The following is a 19,480-nucleotide window of genomic DNA, read 5'->3' on the forward strand; positions in this document are numbered from 1 at the left end:
ATGTTATCAGCAAACCAGCAGAGAAAAAAAAATCCACAAAATAGATTACTCCATTTGGGTTCTGTGTACATGATATTGTCAAAGTCAACCAGCTGCCTGAGCAAGATGCATTACCTTCCTTAAAGTTGCTAATACCCATTATGAAATGGGAACTTAGATTTCACAAGGTCAAATGAATTTTGCATGAGAAAACTCCTTTGGGAGGCCAAGTGAATCCCACCATGGGTCAGCACCCACAACGGATGACTTCTGTCATATATGTATGATTCTTCTTCATTGCTTTATGCAGAAATTGGTCCAATGCCTTCAGCCAAATTTATCACAGGCTCCTCCAAAACTGAATCCCATGAGAAAGCAACATCTAGACCACATGTTCATTTGTGGCAGCTCCTTTCCCTCTGGAGTGGTCTAAACTCTTCTAACTGCCTTGATGGAGCGAGGAGCGGGATGCATACAAGTGTACCCTGCAGGAAATTGCCTCAGCTCCCATCTTATCCTAATGAATGCAGTTATCCACAACTACGGCATTTGAATTATTAATTCTCCCTAATAGGGTGTGTTCAGTGTCTCTGGAACAAAGTCGTTTAGAGATCTGGTAAAGCTCATACCAAATTTAATTTGAAGGTTCATCTTGAAGAAAGACAATGCTGGCATTGTGTTATATTGATTTAAAACAAGTCTGTCCTGAGGATTTTCTTCATCCTTATCTGCAGTCATAGACTATGAAAGGGGGTGGGGGGCTGGAAATCTCAAGCACTGGAAAATATCGTTCTCAGAAACTACAGCAGACGGGTCACAACATTTTTAAACAATGATAGTAACATTTATTATATCAAAGCCATTTTATGTTTTATTTGGAACTCTGGCGCCTTTTTTTCTAAAGTTCCCATAACATGACAGTAATTACAGCCATCAAGATGTTCCCTAAAAGATAGCAGTCCAAGGTCCAGATGCTGCTACCCTGCTGTCCCTCTCTCTGGAGTTCAGAATGTGCACATGACATCATGGGGTAGTTTATTTTAAAAGTGCTTTAAGAATGTAATGATAGTAATTGTAGACAGGGAAAATTAATGGGAGTGTTGCTGGTCTGCAAATTCCATTTATAAAACACTCGCCCTGCTCAAAAAGAGAGTGCTTTCTTATTAACAGATGCTTCAAAATACAATTTGGAGGATATATTAAATAAACTCTGTGCTAAAGTCATCTTCAGCTGTGTGTACATAGCTCCCTCTCCTTCTCTGCTGGCCCAGAGCACGGCTTTCCCAAAAGGATCCAAGATTCTGCAGACACTGAGATGCGTGTTCCTTGCAAAAATGGCCTCAGCTGTGGGGCAAGGAAAGGTTAAGTGGTAAAGCTGGTGTCAGGCCAACAAACACATCCACAGTATGTAAAACAAAGAGGAACGGGAGACGGCCCGCAAGTGCCTGCACCCATGCATGCAGCCAAAGCCCCTCCATGGCAGACTGACTGGGTTGAGGAGCTTCAGATGGCTTCCTGTTTCAGGGATAGGGGATAGTGGGCATCCAAGGCGAAGAGCCTGCTCAAGATAGATTAGATGCCCCTACACAGTGATCATCTTTCTTTCCATATCTCACTTCAGCAGAAACGAAACAGCCTCCTCGGGGTCTCCATGTTTGGGATGGAATCAGCTGCTCAGAGGATAACTGGGTTTTTTCATCCTTTGACATCATCAAGCTGTTTCTGAAATTTCGAAAGGAACACAAAAAGCAGGTCAACATTCATATGCCTTTCCTTCCTTCAGCCCCTGTCAAAGAAGTGGCCCCCAGTATCAGGACTGGTCTGTGTGCTTCAGAAAGCTGAAAGGAAGGGCTTTGAATGTTTGCACCATGAGCAAAGGATGAAGGCAGGAGCAGGGGAGGTGGGTCAAATAGTAAAGTGCTCGCTTCCTAAGTGTGAGGACCTGAGCTCCACTCCCCAGCACCCACATACAAAGGCCAGACACAACAGGACCTGCAACCCAGAGTTGGGAAGGGGAGATGGGAGGACTCCTATTGCTGGCCAGCCCATCGGGCCAGATTAGTAGGGTCCTGTTTCAGTGAGAGAACCTGTCTCCAAACTAAGGTGGAGACTGATTGAGGAAGGAGGTACCTGATATCAACTTCTGGCCTTAATATGCAGACACACACACACACACACACACACACACACACACACATACACCACATACACAAGTGTGCATACACACATACATATACATACCACACATACATATACATACACACACATGCATACATATACCACACACACACCACACACACAAACCACATACACACACACGTGCACACACATACCACATACACACACGTGTACACACACACCACACATAAACACACACAGTTTTAAAGTATTAATGTCTATTCACTTTGATTTAAACATTTGCACAGTTTACACTAGTGCTGATTGATTTTCATAAACCTGACACAAACATAGACATATCTGTGAAAAAGGATATTAACTGAGCAAAAGCTGCCATAAGATTGGCCTATAGGCAGGTATATAGGGCGTTTCTTAATTGGTGGTTGACATGAGAGGGCCCAGCTCACTTGGGTGGTGGCACCTCTGGGCATGTGGCCCTGGATGGTATAGGAAAGCAGGCTGGGGAAGCCATAGGGAACAGCAGTACTCCTCGTAGGTTATGCTTTGGGTCTTACCTCCAGGTTCCTCCCCTGCTTGCTTCTGCCCTGAATTCCTTTCAGTGATGTCATTACCCGGAATTATGTGTTGCCTTTGTTCACAGTGTTAGATCACAATAACGGAACCTCGGTGGCAGCATGCATATTAGAACAACACATAGTACCCCATAAATAGGTTATTTTATCTATTATTTTTAAAAATAAATTTCAAAATGGGGGGGGGGCAACAAACCCAGAAATATAGTTTCTCCACACAACCAGAAATTGACTTTAAGAATGTTTAATACCAAGCTAATACAATAGGATTTATATCCCCAAAATATCCACCTGGCTCACATTATGGACTTGTATCTCAGGGCCAAGAAGGAGGCCTGTACTATACACCAACCATGGTAGTTTGAGCCACAAATTGACATGATTAGTTCTGGGACTGGGAAGGTAAATACATTCTTCTTCAAATACAGATAATTTTGTCGCCTTTGCAAATAGCCATCAACATCTGGTAAAAGGAGAAATAAGGACTGTATGAGTGTGAGTGTCACGGGGGCAATCATAAATAAAAATTCACTTCTAGTATAAGGGAAAGAACATCACATACGGCCATTTCTGGACCTCTGGCTGTAGGACCCCCCCCCCACCCCGTACTACATACACACATCACGACTGGATTCAGGAGATCCCATTAAGCAAGTTCAGGCACATTATATCTAAAACCTCATCTTTTGAAAGATTAGGGGGTAGACATGTGTGTATGCATGTTTTTGCATGTATGGGGACACATACACACACATCGCCATGCATGCATGTGTGGGCCCAAAGTCGATATCAGAAATCATCCTCAATCAGTCTACCTATTCAATGAGGCAGGGTCTCTAAAACCCTGTGCTCACTTACATGGCTAGTCTCACTAGCCGGCTTGTTCAGGGCTTCCTGGGTCCCTGGTTTTCAAGGCTGGAATTACGACTGAGATCTGAACTCCAGTCCTTGCACTTTTGCAGCAAGCAATTAACTGCTGAGCCATCTCCCCAGCTCCTGAAAACCTCATCTAACTGGCCACTGTATGAGATATGCAGCGCCATAGATGAAAACATAGAGTTACCCAAAGATCTTGGTGGAAGACTCAGAGCCAGGATGCTTAGCTCCCTAATGGGAGAGTGGGCCACTTACAGTTCAGATAAGAGACTGACTTTCATGGTAACTGAGCTAAAAATTTAGTTTTAAAAAAACAAAAACAAAGGCCGGGCGGTGGTGGCGCACGCCTTTAATCCCAGCACTTGGGAGGCAGAGCCAGGCGGATCTCTGTGAGTTCGAGGCCAGCCTGGACTACCAAGTGAGTCCCAGGAAAGGCGCAAAGCTACACAGAGAAACCCTGTCTCGAAAAACCAACCAAAAAAAAAAAAAAACAAAAACAAAAACAAAAACAAAAACAAACAAACAAACAAACAAGTTTCGCCTCATAAATATCAGAGATTTGGCTCAGTTAATCCTTAATTTAGGACAGGACAGTAGCTTCCATCCCTAAGCATCAATACTCTGGCAACAGGACTTGAAATGTTTTTTTTTTTTAACCAGGAGAAATAAATTAAAGGCAGAATGAGAAACAAAAAAGGAATGGATATAAGGATGCTTTCTGTGTAGCTGTCCCTTCTAAAAATAATCTTTAGTTATGTCCTCTACCCTCTACAACAATCTCATAATACAATATTACCAGCACTATTTAAGAAATCAAGAAACAAAAGATCCAGAAAAAGAACACTGCTAGAAAACTAGCTAAATAGATCCATCTAATAGACACTCCACTGGGCACTAGCACTGTCCAAGCCTCATCTATGTGGAATCTACAGACAAACATGTGCACACCTACCGCAAACGTTTCCATGATTTGAGTCATCATCTTACGGAGATTGAAAGTTTTGCTATTGTTATAATTCTCTCCATTTTAGAGATGAGTCCAGAGAACCACAAAGATGTCTAGTAGACTGTCCAAAGCCAGGAGACTAATACACAGTACTGCCATACTTAAAACCAGCCAGTCTAGCAACAGAGTCCTTTCTCCTAAGAGACATTCTACCTCTCCTCCAGGCAACGAGGCCAGAATCTAATTGTGACAGAACTCATCTCATCACAGTATGAAGTGCCAGGGATACAGTCCCATATGCAAATGAGAATGGGGCTTTGGCATCTCTCTCCTAAGAAACACTTTTGAAGCCAAGATTTTCTTCTCTGGTATCCATCAAAAGATACTGGAATATGGAAGAGTCTGAGATAAATGTATGTATTCTTAAAGCAAATGTGGACTTGTCCTCCCACTTAAAGTGATCATTGGTAAACATAATAACTTGGTAAAAGGAGAAATCAAAGAGAATATATGCATGATTATGTTGTGGAGACAATCATAGAAAATGCTCCCCATTCTTAATCCCGTCCATCAAGTGGGGTCACTGCTCCTTTGTCATGCTTCCCTCTTCCTTAGGAAATTTTGTGTCTTCACTTAACTCAATAAAGCAGAGTGATAAGGTTAAGCCAATGAGTGAATCTTCATTAACTAATAGCTAAGGAGAATGTGAAAACTACCATTTACCTATTCATTCCAGAAATGGTTGTTCAGGAATAAGCCAACTACATACACTCCAGCAGGTCTATGCTCCATCATTTCTTCAAAACTTTATATAAAAGACCCTGTTGCTGAAGACAGGACATACATTTGTTGTAGGGTCTAAAAAAATCAAGTCAGCAGTGACCTGGAAACTTTCTCCTCACTGGCTAGCTTTCACAGTGATGAAAAGTGCTGTGTAGTTCACTGGGGGAGGAAAGTCATCAATGGACTTACACAGTGGTGGACCTTGCATGCTAAACTACCAAGTTGTCAGGCAAGCTGTGCCTAATGATAAATAGTGGCATGACTGTTATGAAATAACCAACTATTCTCTTGATTGGATTTGAAGCCTATTCCACATGAGGAAATTCATACCTGGTTCTATAAACCCGATCAAAATCCCATGACTGGGGGTATTATGAGCCATAGAAGAGAGCCTACTACCATTGTTTTACTAAATGGACACACTGTCAAATTGCCTTCTACATATTTATATTTGTGCCCATAAATCAGTGCTACTCTCAACCTTGATCAAAGAAGTTTCTCTTTGCAGTGAGCAGCAAGCAGTACAGAGACTCATAAATGGCCAGAGTGCTGAAACTAAGTGGCAGTTGAGTGATCCACCCTGATTAGACATCTATAGCATGCTCCCCTGCACCAAAGTTCAGAGAACGTCATGGAAGATGGAGTGGAAGGATGTAAGAACAGGAGGATGAGCGAGAGTGCAGAGAAATGCTGTCTTCTGGACCAGACATGGCTGCCACACACATCAACCCACGGCAGCTTTGCTCACCTGCACAAGACCAGCACAAGCTCAAGCCAGTTGACATTCCAGCATGGGGATGGGAGGGGCTTAACAAGCCCCACCCTAGCTGAGGCAGTATTAGCAGTTGAGAGGCGCTTTCGGGAGGACTTGTTTTTCTTTAAGGAAATGGCAGCTGATAGATTGTTCATGCTCTAGTAGATGGCCCCACACCTATGGATGTAGCACTGACTGAATTCAGTGGGTTATTAAAAAGAGAAGGAGAACATGAATGTCGGCAAGGAAAACACTGTGGGAGCCCTGGAAGAGAGAAAAGGAGGATTTGGGTTGTACAAGATTGTTGCTAAAATTCCTTAATGTCTATACTTCCTCCCAAGGTCCCAATAACAAATCAGGGCACAGTTCCACCAAAGTTCACCCTGGGGGAGCCAGTGAATTTATTGAGTCTCCTTATAGACTCAAGATGAGAGAGTACATACAGGTGACAGTTCCTGTATGTCCAGTTACTCACAACAACTATCAATATACGTGTGTGTGTGTGTGTGTGTGTGTGTGTGTGTGAAATTTCAAAAACCACATGTTTAGATTCTAAAAAACAATACCTTATATAAACCAGCTCACCTATTTCCACTTTTACAGAAAATGTATAGAATAGGACTCTCTGGGCTCTTATTTTACAAGTGAGGAAGCCGCGCTCCAGGAGGGCTAGGTAAATCACCCACAGTATTCAAGCGAGGCTGACTTGATAGAATCAAAAAGTGGGTCGATTTGCGAGTAATTAAATGGGAGAAGGAAACCAAAGCTCATGACTCTGCCACTCCGCCATGTATTCATTCGCCCGACAAATGACAAACAGCTCTTCGTTGGGCACTACAGATGCCAGGAGCCCCACCCCCACCCCCCCAACCCCCCACCCCCGCACACATCCTGGTGGGCAGATGTAGAAAGCAAACAAACCTCTAGACAAAGAAGAAAACTTCAAAACAGTGCTAAGTCCTGGGTGGAGAAGTTAAGTAAGGAAGGTGTGGGAGACTCAAAGCCTAGTTCACGTCAAGGAAGAGGATCCAGGGAAGATAATGGTCATGAAACTTGAAAAGAAGTGAAGGCTGATGGAGGATGTGCCCTGTTAGGCTTGTGGGAAAGCATGTGGGTCCATTGAGAACAGCTAAGGAAGGAAATGAGCTTCGAGGGAAAGAAGCTCAGTAGACAAGGACACTCTGAAAGGGCACACATCCCATCAAGTGTGTTGAACCAAGGCAGGAAGTCTCATTCCAACGCCAGTCAAGAATATCTAGAAGGTTCCACTCAGGAAAGCTGTAACCTGGTTCCTCTGCTCTACCCCTTTAAAGAGAAATCATACTCCTTCAGAGCTTGATTTGCAGAAGAAATGGAACATGACGTGCAAAGGGTCTTTCACAGGCCTCCAGTGTCCCCCTCCTGGTCACGGTAGGGTGGTGTTGTCATGGCTGCTGCTGTTGCAGCTGACACCACTGTGGTAGACACAGGGTGAGAAAATCAGAAGCAGTCTCTGGGCCTCCCTTTGCAAAGTAGAGGAGCAGATGAGATGGTCTCGGGACAATTTCATCTCTGAAATGACTCAGCGATCCATTGAAATAAGCAAGCCCACACGCAAGTCTGCAGGAAAGATGTGCAGAATGTGCACAAGCATGCCCTGGGCTTTTTTTTTTTAAAAAAAAAAAGACAATGAGTTTTTTTCTAGGCAGCCTTGGTTTCTTTAAGTTCTCCCCTAACTCAAGAGACCATTGCTGTGCCTTATACACCCACAAGCATCCACTAAGTGGCTGCCTTCTTCATATGTTCCTGTTTCTCTGAGAGGGGTACAACACTGGCAATTTCTAAAGCTGGGCTTAAGAAAGTTTTGTTCATCAATTGTGAGTTTATCTTCTTGATTTTTTTCCCTTCTAGCCTGAAAAACTTTCTCTGATCTGATATATTTTAAAGGAAAAAAGATTTTCCTCTTCAAAAAGGGTGTGGAAGTATCTAGCTACTGAGTTCTTTACATATAACACCCAGGCAAGCTCAATGACTTTAGAAGGTAGTTTTTGGTAGCATCCAATGCTAAAAATGCCTGAAACCAAGGATCAAGAGGAAGAGGTAGCATGCTTTCCCTTAATCTGGTCTCAAATAGTGGCTCACACCTTAGTGAGCTCCCCTAAGACATCATTGCTCCATCAGTAAAGAACCTTTGACCTTATTGCAACCACCTCATCCCAGAGATGGCTCCAAACAACCCAAGATTCAGCTACAAGGTGCTTTGACTCAGCACCCCCACCTAGTCTCAAAGGAGCTCATTTTAATATCATACACAGATTTATAACTCCAAGAAATGAGCATTTCCTGCTTCCACGGGAAGCCTAGGCATGCCCACGAGACTCGTCTACAGAGCAATGAGAAGCAGTGCTAGAGGAAGTCATCTTGCAGGGTCCCCCAGGGGAGCTCAGCCTCCCCCAATCCTGTCTTCTCAAGGAAGCATGTGTAGCCTGGAGGAAATGAAAAGTCTATACGAGCTTTCTTGGGAATTTCAACACAGGAAAGTTTGCTAACGATCTCAAGAAATATTTTCCACGAGAAATGAATGGAACCATGGGTCATTTCCCAATTGTGTGCTTGACCATCTAGGTCAACCTTTAATGAGCCTCTGGGCTTTAAAGCCTCTCACCACAGTGCAAGTTTCCAAGGGCATAGGTTGGGGTAATTGCAGACATGCCTAAGACCACGTAAAGGGAAGAACACTGGCTTTATAGAAGAGTTATCTAGACAACATCTGCCAAGCAGCTGGGACAGGCTAGTTGGGGGGTTGTTTATTTTCTTGAGTTTATTTGAGACAGAGACTCAGTGTGTAGCCCAGGCTGGCCCCAGACTTACAGTCCTACTGTTACAGGTGCCCACCACCATGCTATGCCCCACTCATGTTTATTCTTATGAAGCCCATTCCACACAGGAGCATGTCAGCCACCTGCTGCTTGCTCAATCCTAAACAACTCATTTAACCTCTCAAAGAAACAATAACAATAACACCAACTTCATGTGCTATTGTAAGGATTCGCGGGGTCACAGGATCACACTTTGTATAGTATCAGACTTGTGTGCTATTTTTTTTTCATTCATTCATTCCACTGATGTTTATTTAGAGCTCACTGCTCAGTTCCCAGTGTTGATATAGGTGCTTAAAGCATACTATAAAATATGCAAAACCAAGCAAAATCAGATTAAACCAATGTTAAAAGAAATAAAGTAAATATTTAGCTTCCCAGAGGGGCTCATATTCTTGGAGAGAGGATTGGATAGATGACTTCCTTAAACATGATGATTATGCCAATTAAATGGTAGGGTTCAAGGTGTTTGTGCTGTTGAAAGTCAACACAATGAAATTAAAACAATTAGGGGTGCCCTTGGTGGATTATAATGTGAAATAGAATGATCAAGGAAGAATTCACCCAAAGGTGACATTCAAGCAAAATATGGGGAAGATGAGGATATGAATCCAACAGACAACTCAAGGGTGATTTCAGTACAGATGAGAGTCGGGGGAAATGGCAGGACCTCTCTGACATGTTTAGAGTCAGGAAGGGCCAAATGGCACTCGGTAGAGTTTGAAAGGAATCCATGAAGCACAAGGAGAGGGCACAGACAATGATCCCTTAAGATGGAAGGACCTTTTCTTGAACTGTGAGTCAGATGGTGTTATGGTATGAACAATTGTGTACCCCCAGAATTCATGTGTGAAAATCCTAACCCTCAACTTTTTGGCATTAAGAGATGGGACCCATGAGAAGTGACAGGATCATGAAGACAGAAGATATGTACCCCTATAAAGGCAGTCCAAGGTACTCATTTGTCCCTTTACCATGTGAAGGCACAAGGAGAAGATGTCACCTATGTGGAACAGACCCTCCCCAGACATTGAATCCACCAGCATCTTCACCTCTGATTTCCCTGCCAAGAAAACTCGGAGAAAGAAAGCCTGCTGTTTCTAAGCCAACCAGTCTGGGGCATTTTGTTCTCATGGTCCCAGGAGAACAAGACAGATGGAAAAATATCAAAGGTATTTGCAGAGAACACTGACATAAGCTACCTTTGTATTTTGAGATGATCGCTCTTCCTGGCATGTTGAGTTAAAACTATGAGGGAACAAAGATGGAAGGAAGCATAGAGACCAGCAGGGAATCTAGAGGAATCGTCGGGAGGAGAGATACAGAGCCTGGACCAAAAAACCAGCAGCATTAACACTACGTGGATCTTGGATATTCTGTTGAATGAATACTGTATATATATGAAGAGAAAGACATATGGATTTGGTGGGAGGGTTCAGTTCATTTGTTTGTTTTGTTTTGTTTTTCTGAACAACTACAAGGATGAGTATGCCATCAGGTGAGAGAGGAAGGACTACTGGAGGGCTTAAGGTGAAAATCGTGAGACAAGCTTCTGGTGTGTAAGTCTAAAAATGGATACATAACACTTGTGAGGAGATGGAAATAGGCAGTTTGAACACAGGAGTCTGGAGGCTCCAGACGAAGGATTCAGTGGGGTGCAAAAATCTGCTAATCATAAGAATCCCTATTATTTAGAGCCGGAAGATTGAATGGGTGCAGCTAGGTTGTAGGTGAGGAAGGAAAAAGGGGTCAAAAACTGGGCCTCGGGCTCACTAATGCTCAGAGACAAAGAGGAAACTAACAAACATACAAATGTGCTTGATAGGGAACTGCCACTGAGATTGGAGTAACACTAACAGAGGGCAAGAAAGGGAAGTTCTAGAGTCAAGCAGAGCTGTCTGCTCACTGCAATACACAACATGGACATCATGCGTGTGGTCAACAAGGGCAGGCTTGGAATGGTGTGGGAGAAAGGCCTCACCAGAGTGGGATTAAGAACATCCTGGAAATCAGAAAGGAGATAAAAGGTCTTGGGATGGTAAAGACATGGCAGGATAGTTGGAAAGTCATAGGCATATCAAGTTGGTATTTTAACAAATGAAATAAAAACATGTTGATCTGATGAAAGTCATCATATAAGAAATATAGGGGGGGAGGGGTTGGGGATTTAGCTCAGTGGTAGAGCACTTGCTTAGCAAGTGCAAGGCCCTGGGTTCGGTCCTCAGCTCCGGAAAAAAAAAGAAAGAAAAGAAAAGAAATATAAGGAAATAATAATATAATAGAAAGGGGGAAGAATCGTGGTTTTTTTAAAAAGCACCCTTACTCACTCTTACTGAGCATAACTGACTGAGATCCAGCATGAAGGCAGCCACAGCAGCTTGGACAGGAGCAGCCAGCTCACGGAAGGCAGGAGGCAGGGACGTGGCAGTGAGCTTCCTTCCAAATGAGAATCTAAGGGTGTCAGCTTCTGGTTATTTCTCTTGCTCACCTGCCCTGGGCCCTGAAACCCTTGTTAATATTTACCTATCTCAATTAAAGCATCAATAGTTCCTTTCACAGATCTTTTATAGTATTCCTTTTTACTATACCCTTGAATAGGAATGAGGACAAAGAATTAAGGATGAGCCCAAAGATCTTGAAGAGCTCTGGAAAGCTTTTCCACAGTATAACCTGAAATGAAAAGAGAGCCTTTCAAGTGGGAAAGGGGATCCATGAGAGAAGGTGGACAGAAACCATTTCAATCAATACCATTATCGTAGGACCACACAGGGATCACTGGGTATTTACAGGAAATAATGGTTTCACCATGGCCTCCATTTCTCCAAGCTTAAGCTTGATTTTTTTTTTTGGGGGGGTGGTTTAAGAAAAATGGTTTTGTCACATTTACCCACTCCATGGCAGCTCGAAGCATCACTAAGATCCTTAGCTGTCACCAGAGACCTCTCAATACCTATATGAATGCACAGAATGACAAGAGATAGATTTTCTCAACAACCTAGCACCCTAGAGTAAGATGAAGACAACAGAATTTTTCACTTTCTTTTAGACCATAAAACTGTCACTGAGGCCGTCAGGAAAAAAAAAAAAAAAGTGCATGACAGAAGTTTCTGTTCTCAGGGTATGTGCAGGGAGAAGACAGGGGGAGTACTTACAGCCAGAGGACACTGTCTGGGTGGTGGCAAAATATGTGTTCCATCCTAGGAATGGAGAGTGGGGAGTTTGCTGAGGGATTTATACCGGCCATGGTGCCAAATGTTCAGTGAGCAGGTCTGCACTCCAGTGTTAAAAACCTTCTAATTAAAGAAGAATGCCTCGTGCCTGGAAACAGCCAGCAGCCATAATTCATCCGCTGGAAGTAACACAGCCTAAGGAAATGGGAGCAGGGTCCAGACAAGGCAGGGAAAGGGACTGTGAAGTCTGAAATGGCTCAGAACGGGCTCTGCCTGCAGCTGCCCTCGCCTGCCTATGTGCCTTCCACGCATCCGCGCCCTGAAACCGGCAGCCAACCCCTTTGCGGCACATCCGCTTTCCTGACCCCAACCTCAGAACCCTGTGGGCCAGCAAGATCTGTGTCTGAAGCTGTGTTCGAAGGCCTCCCCTTCTCCCCTGGAGAAGGCATTGCGGCAGTAGCTGGACCGTTGCCAAGAGCTAATTCTCCAAGTGTGGTCCTCAAACATCTTCCCATGTGTGTTCCAGGTTCGGGATCCGCCATGCTTACAAGAGAGCGGTGCCTAATCTCTTGTTTCTGGCATGAATAATGGCTCTTTAATCGAACCAGATGAGCACCCAGCAGTAGCTCATGAACAGATGCTCCATCGGCCTGTTAGGGCTGCAGAACGTGTTCCACTTACGACCCGTTGATGCAGATAGTTCCCGTCATCAGACAAGCCATCCTTCACAATCTGGCGTCCAGCCCCTGTCTTCCGTCATCACTGGAAGCTGACATTCTCCATGCTATCTCTCCCAAGCCTGTGGTCTCTAGTGGTATCTCTGCACATATGGTACACATGGATCCATCTGTCAGGGACGTCCTCCCAGCTTCTGCCCCCAGCCTTTTTCCTCCATTCACATATCATGCTTGGTATCACTCAAGACAAGCGAGGGGCCATCGCCTCCTTCATTCACACAAAGCAGCCTTCCTTCTCCCCGTAGGCTAAGCATTCTTTAGGTGTTCCCAAAGTTCCTTACGGCTTCTCCACTGGAGACTTTCCACACTGTCTGTCATTGCCCACTGCTTCCCAACTCCCCCACCACAGGAGGGACACTGAAGGGACAGGCCACCTTCCTTCACTTTGGGTCCCACTTCAGGTCAGGGCTTGATGTGCACAGACACTCAATGAAGTTTCTAATTTGCTTCTTAGTATCATTTAATTAGTGTCAAAAATGCTTATTTTCTGTTATAACTGATACTGCATAGAATTAAATGCTTTCCCCTCTCTGACCAAATGCCTGACAAGGAGTAACTTAATAGAAGAAAAACTTACTTGAGCCTACAGTTTGGTGGGATACAGTTCCTAACAACAGGGCAGACATAGTGGCTTAGATCAGCTCGGTCCAGGCCTGAAAGGTGGCCTGTTTCCCTGTTTCTCTCTCTCTCTCTCTCTCTCTCTCTCTCTCTCTCTCTCTCTCTCTCTCTCTCTCTCCTCTCCCTCTCCTCTTGCTTTTCAAATTGCTTTATTAATTTCAAATTATGAAGACAGATTTTTTTTCTAAAATGGGTTAAATTGCCATGCTGATGGGAATGTTTATAATTAAATTCAACAGTAAAACAATGTTTATGCAGAAACTGTTAAGTGGAAACACCAAAAGTTTACAGGAAAAAAAACCTCACTAAATATAAGGTTGTAAACAGTAGCTACTTTATGAGCTCACAGAAAACCGTAGACTTCAAAGTATGAGGCAAAAGTCTTAATGACTGTCCATTCCGTTATTCGGAAATGCCTGTAAGGACTCATCTCTTGTTACCTGATCATTCTCTTGATTTCTGTTACCTGCCCTACAAATCTCCCAACATCCTCTTCCCCTTCATTGTAATTAACATGTCTATTAGGTATGGCTCATCAAAAATAAATCAGGCACAAGTTGCCTGACTCACCCCTTCTGCCATTTTCCCCAAGCTTGCTTTCAACCTCTTCCAAGTGATGGGAGGGATTCTTCTTCACTTTGCTTGGAGGTCTTCCCTCCTTCATTTTCTCTTTCGTCATTCTCCACAGCGAGATCCCTTATGACTTGTTGCTCTTTGGGTACCATTATTCCTGGGCCTGCCCTTGCCTTCCCCTCCTCCCAGCGATGCTCACCACCAGGTACGCTTCGAAACTCGGCTCCTCAGACCTGCTCTGCTTCTGCTTTCCTTGCTCTCTGGGCCCATGTGCTCTGTGCCACCAGGAGCTGCGCCACCAGAAACAGACACCTCAGCCAGGGATGGCAGGCTGGAGGGAGTGAGCAAGGGCAAGTCCAGAGGCCCAGAGCTGCCTGGTCTGGGAAGCAGAGTAGTCAGACTCAAAGCAAGATGAACCTCTAGCTCTCAAACCTACCTCCACATCCCTGAATGTACCAAATATACACCGAGTCTCAAGTTTCTGCCACTTCCCAAAACAGTGTCACTATCTAGAGAGGGACCAAGTATTCAAACACATGAATACACAAGTTCACAAGGGACATTTCATGTTCAAACCATAACAACAACAACAAAAAATACTACCATATAACCAAAGATGTGTGGACAGGTTATCACAGAGAATAGCCAATGTTTTCTCTTCTTTTGACTTTTACTTAAGAGCTGCAACCTTGGCAGAGGATGTGACTTCATTAATACAGTGCCAGCCTAGAAGCTGCAAAGCCCTGTGTTCTTTCTCCAGCGCTACATAAAGTGGGCGTGGCAGAGCACACCTCAGGTCCCGGTACCCGAGAGCCAGAAGCAGGAAGATGAGGAGGAGATCAAGGTTGTGGTCAGCCACATATCAAGTTAGAGGACAGCCTGTGATACGTGAAACTCTATCTCAAAACGATGCTAAATAAAAGAGAGAGGGAGGTTGGTCCATAGCTTTCTATCTGTAATTGCAAAATGAAAAATCCCTGCTCACTGAACGTTTTCCCAACTACAGTGAAATGTGGCCTGGGTTCAGTTTGTAGGCTACCAAAGGCTAACATGAAAGGGTGACCACTCTATTTAGTGTTTAGTAAAATCACTTGTTGTTTTGCCTAAGAATTACAATACAGAGGCTAGGGAAATGACTCCATGATTAGAAGCATTTACTGCTATTCCAGAAAGCCAACGTGTGGTTCCCACCACCCACCTCCAGGGGCTCACAACCACCGGTAACTCCAGCTCCAGGAGATCTGGCCTCACCCTCTGGTTTGTATTATCTTTTCAGTCACTGGGAAGCCCAACAAAACCTTATCCCCAGTGTTTTAGGCTTGGGGCTGTGGATGGAGCTTGATCACCAAGAGGCCAGTGAAACATTAGAGTCTCCAATGATGGGACCAATCAGACACTGGCACATATTAAGCAACCATGGCTCACACAAAACAAATGGGTCTTCATTACATTGCCTTTTGTGCTGGAGAGGCATGGACATGTTTTCTGTTTCTCATTGGGCCAACATGTTTCATATGGCTTATGTCACAGCAACTGTCCTGCTGGTAGCATGGCACTGTCTAGTCCACAGAAGGAGGTAAGACTTACATCAGTTCGGGCCAACTTTGTTGCTATTTTCTCATGGCCTTCATTCTGCACCCATTACAAAACTTATGAAGGAAATGTCCTGAACTATGAAAGAGCTGCCATTTCCCCTTATCTTTGCTCTTAACTCTACCACCTCCCTCTGCCGATTACAAGCAGGTGGATACAACACTTCAGGCCTCCTGACTCGGCAATTTACTATGATAGACATCAGAACTGAGGGCAGAAGGGGACTGAGAAGGGAGGTAGTCTAAATGCCCAGAGAAGTTCAAGGTATGGAAAGCCTTTGAGCCATCTGCTAAACAGGCAACCAAAATAAAATGAAATCACTAAACCATATTGTCTAATTGGTTGTTTTGTGTCTTGGTCAGCATGCCATGTTTTTAATTAGCCCAACATGTGGTAAAAATAAGTGGTCCACCTGTTTTTTGTTATTCACAAAATAACTAATTTTTGTTCTATTTTTGATTATTTATTATAATGCGTGTGCGCACGTGCGCACATTCCATAGCATATGTGTGGAGATCAGAAGACAACCCATGACAGTCAGTTCCCTCCCTCCACCACGCAGGTCCTACAGATCAAACTCGGGCTCTACCTGCTGTATCAGCCCACTAACCCAGTGGTTCTCAACGTGTGGGTCACAAGCTCTTTGGGGAGTCACATATCAGATATCCTCCATATCAGATATTTACATCACAATTCAAAACAGTAGCAAAATTACAGTTATGAAGTAGTAATGAAATAATTTTATGGTTGGGGGTCACTACAATGTGAGGAACTGTATTAAAGGGTCACAGCATTAGGAAGATTGAGAAGCACTGAACTAGCCTTTCTACTTCAAATCTTATTATCTGGTCACATATTAGTATTCATTACAGGTAAATATGAGCAAAGTCAACCTCTCAGGCCTGGTAAGGAAGGAAAGCGGTCTGGAGGCTCAGATTCACACAGGCTCATCTATGCTCTGAAGCAACACTCAAGGGCATGGCCATACTTCTCTAGGGCTTGAATAATGGGACTCCTAAGAGAAAGACCCTTAAACTCACAGAAATCCCTAGCCCCATGCTAGCAAACTTCAGAAAGCAACAGGTGTCAGGATGATGCAACCTCAAGAATGTCAATATGAGCCCAGATATAAAAGGCCTTTACCCTCTTCTTAACTTCATGGAAACTCCCAGATTCTTTGAAAAAAAAAAAAAAGAAGCAATCCAACAAAGGAAGAAGGAAGAATTCCTACCCATTGGGTAAATTGGGAGACATAATTAAAGAAATTTTAGAAGTGACCACTCTTGTTCCTCCGAGTCAGTGGACTGAGGCTGTATACATTGGTGTATAACCCAACAGGAATGTTTTATCCCATACTGACTTCCTTTCCTCCTCTCACTCTGCCCTCTACAAATTCTATGGAAGGAATTCTAAGTAGGTCCTTACTGCCTGGTTCTTGGTTAGATTCTGGAAATGCCCCCTAAATTAAATGATTTTTTTAAGTACCAACAGAGCATAAAACATACAAGTACAATATAGCTTATGAGTGTGAAGTAGAATTTACACTTGAACAATGTATATTTATGATGTCCCTCTCCTTCCTGCGTTGGAGAACAGGAGCACTCCTGTATACTTAATCAGAACACGTTTTAAATCACACCCATGCAACAGCCCTTGTGGCACTCCATGATGGCCAAAGTATATAAAATATGATGAAGCTAAGGAGTTGCAGCTGAACCAACAATACATCCTCCTGGAAGGGGGACATTAAATAAATCTTCCCTGGTTTTTGATAGGCTATTAGTTCCTTGAGAGCTTCCATACATTCGGCTGCACTTTTTTTTCCTAACTGTAATGCTTTAAACAAACTTTCACAATCATAAATATAACATGGAAAAATGCAAAGACAAAGAATTAGCAATTAAATATGTCTCTCGTTGGGACTGGCCAATGAGAAGAACCTTCCTCCAAAGGGAAGTAAAGGATTACATGAAAAGCCAGGCAAGGTGGAAATCCATTTCCATCTTTTTCATTTTTTTTCTCCATTTGTATGGAGTGAAGGCCTCATTTTCACTCTTGCCTGGAGGGGCAAAGGCAACACCTGATTAAGACAGAATTGTTTTCTTTCATCAGAAAAATATTTGTCTCCAGCAAATGCATGAAGAAGAAATTCCACCCCAGCCTGAAGGCCAATTTAAGTTTTATTTTTTAAGTTACTGGCTTGATTGTAATAATCTATAGTTCTATTTATATGATAGTCTTTATGAGGACATACTGTACTGTAGTTTGTGTGTGTGTGTGTGTGTGTGTGTGTGTATGTGCCCGTGCATGTATGTGTGTATATACATGCATGGGTGTATGTGCTTGCCGTAATGTACATATAGAAGACAAAAGTTGATATCAGGTGCCTCCCTCTACCACTCTCCACAGTATTTTTTGAGGCAGGGTCTCTCACTGAACATGCAGTGTGCTGTTGAGGCTGGGCTGGTTGGCTGGTGAGCCTGTCTGGAATCCACCTGTCTCTGCCTCCCAGCCTCTGGGGTCACAGGTATGCACCACCATGCCTGGATGTTGACATGGTGCTGGAGAACCAGATCCAGGGCTTCAGGCTTATGCAGCAAATACTTCACTCTCTGAGCCGTCTCCCCAGCCCTATTTGTATGGTAGCCTCTTTATCCTGACCTTATTAAAACCTGGAATGGAAGAAGGTGGAAGCTGTGTAACAACAGAGGAGAGACATGGAAGCCTGGAAAATGTAAATGAATACAAGTTCATTCAAGATATTTTTCTTTTATGACATGTCACTAAAAAATTATTGAGCCAGATATATGACCAAAATAAAATGAAATTGCTACAGCATGTTCTTTCATCAGTTGTCTAGTGTCTCAGTCGAGTTCTTATAACATTTTCAATTACCCAAACACTGGGTAAAATACGTTATCAAAAACTTACTTTATTAGTTGCAAAATGTTTTATACCAACTCTCTGATTTTACTCTTATCACCTGGTCACAGGTTAGGATTTATTACAATGAATATAAGTTAATAACCTGATATGAAATCCAGAAGAATTCAAAACATTAAAGATGACCCACTGGGATTAGGGCAGAAATCATCCCACTGGGGTGAGGGGAGAGGAAGCCCCCGCTCGGCGCAAACTAAAAAGACTAATAGAAAAACAGAATTCAGAATAAACGTTAACATAGATCACCCCAAAGTACGAACCAAATGCATAACGTGGAGTTCGAAGTAATGAAGACTGGACCCGTGGAGCTGCGTGGAATGCTGGGAACAGCATAAGGCTCCCTGTGGACTGGGTGGAATGGTGGGAACAGCATGAGGCTCACCGTGGACTGGGTGGAATGGCGGGAACAGCATGAGGCTCAGTGTGGAGCTGCATGGAACGTCAGGAACAGCATGAGGCTCCCTCTGGACTGGGTGGAACAGCGGGAACAGCATGAGGCTCACGGTGGAGGTGGGTGGAACAGCGGGAACAGCTTGAGGCTCCCTGTGGAGTGGGTGGAACGGCGGGAACAGCATGAGGCTCCCTGTGGAGTGGGTGGAATGGCAGGAACGGCATGAAACTCAAAGTCCCAAGGAGCCCTTGCTCATAATGATACAGCAGTGAGAAGATGCCAAAGCCTCTTCCAAGACAGGCATTGTCTAAAATTAGCTTTAAGCACAACTTATCAGCATTGGGAAGAGAGCTCCAATCAGAACACCAGGAACTTGGAGGGCCAAACCTTACTATTCCAAAAGGACCTGCACACTGTGGAAAGCCTGAAGAGTGCCCGGTAAGTCTAAGCTCTTGAGGTGGGGAAAGGAACTCAGGATAGAGAGGAACAAGGCCTGGGGAGATGGCTTCAGTGGGTAACGGTGCCTTAATGTGAAAGCTCGAGAGCCT

At 43.8% G+C, this 19,480-nt stretch overlaps 1 long non-coding RNA gene and 1 pseudogene across 2 annotated transcripts; both read right to left on the bottom strand.

Annotated features, from left to right (window-relative positions):
- Positions 1–801: 801 nt before the first annotated feature.
- On the bottom strand, positions 802–4,711 carry LOC121821380 (uncharacterized). Of its 2 annotated transcripts, none has more exons than XR_013043478.1 (3): positions 4,519–4,711; positions 2,673–3,153; positions 802–1,701 (listed from the first exon to the last, which is right to left on the bottom strand). It is a non-coding gene; the product is annotated as an uncharacterized LOC121821380 (long non-coding RNA). The 2 variants fall into 2 exon arrangements; XR_006062187.2 differs by having other exon boundaries at positions 1,562–1,701; positions 2,991–3,153.
- Positions 4,712–13,794: 9,083 nt separating this feature from the next.
- Positions 13,795–14,157, bottom strand: LOC121821106 (protein BEX4-like; annotated as a pseudogene).
- Between the last annotated feature and the right edge of the window lie 5,323 nt (positions 14,158–19,480).

This window comes from Peromyscus maniculatus, chromosome 11 (genome assembly GCF_049852395.1).
Source record: "Peromyscus maniculatus bairdii isolate BWxNUB_F1_BW_parent chromosome 11, HU_Pman_BW_mat_3.1, whole genome shotgun sequence".
NCBI lineage: Eukaryota > Metazoa > Chordata > Mammalia > Rodentia > Cricetidae > Peromyscus > Peromyscus maniculatus.